The sequence below is a fragment of the Lupinus angustifolius genome, unplaced genomic scaffold (assembly GCF_001865875.1).
Source record: "Lupinus angustifolius cultivar Tanjil unplaced genomic scaffold, LupAngTanjil_v1.0 Scaffold_10_17, whole genome shotgun sequence".
Classification (NCBI taxonomy): Eukaryota; Viridiplantae; Streptophyta; class Magnoliopsida; order Fabales; family Fabaceae; genus Lupinus; species Lupinus angustifolius.
This window is the reverse complement of record NW_017718330.1, coordinates 46,649-47,507: the sequence shown is the minus strand read 5'-3', so window position 1 is coordinate 47,507 and position 859 is coordinate 46,649.

Here is an 859-nt window from a genome sequence, read left to right as displayed (position 1 = left end):
TCATGCTATCCTCATCCTTATCCTCATCCTATCCTCATTCTCATGCTCATCCTCATCCTATCCTCTTCCTCATCCTCATCCTCATCCTCCTCCTCATTCTATCCTCATCCTCATCCTCATCCTATTCCACATTGTCATCCTCATCCTATCCTCACCCTAATCCTCATCCTCATCCTCATCCTCATCCTCATCCGCATCCTCATTCACATCCTCATCCTATCCTCATCCTCATCCCATCCTCATCCTAATTCTCGTCCTCATCCTATCCTTATCCACATCCCCATCCTATCCTCATCATCATCCTCCGGCTCATCCTCATCCTCATCCTATCCTCATCCTCATTCTCGTCCTCATCCTATCCTCATCCTCTACCTCTGCCTATACTCATCCTCATCCCCATCCTATCATCATCTTCATCCTCATGCACTCCTCATCCTCATCCTCATCCTCATCCTCATCCTCATCCTATCCTCATCGTCATTCTCGTCCTCATCCTATCCTCATCCTCATCTACATCCTTATCCTATCCTCATCCTCATCCTACCCTATGCTCATCCTTATCTTCATCCACATCCTATCCTCGTCCTCATCCTATCCTCATCCACATCCTATCCTCATCCTCATCCTCTTTCTCATCCTCATCCTCATCCTATCCTCATCCTCATCCTCGTCCTATCCTTATCCTCACCCTCATTCTCGTCCTCATCCTCATCCTCATCCTATACTCATTCTCACTCTCGTCCTCGTCCTATCCTCTTCCTCATCCTGCTCCTCATCCTATCCTCATCCTCATCCTCTGGCTCATCCTCATCCTCATCCTCATCCTATCCTCATCCTCATTTTCGTCCTCATCCTATCC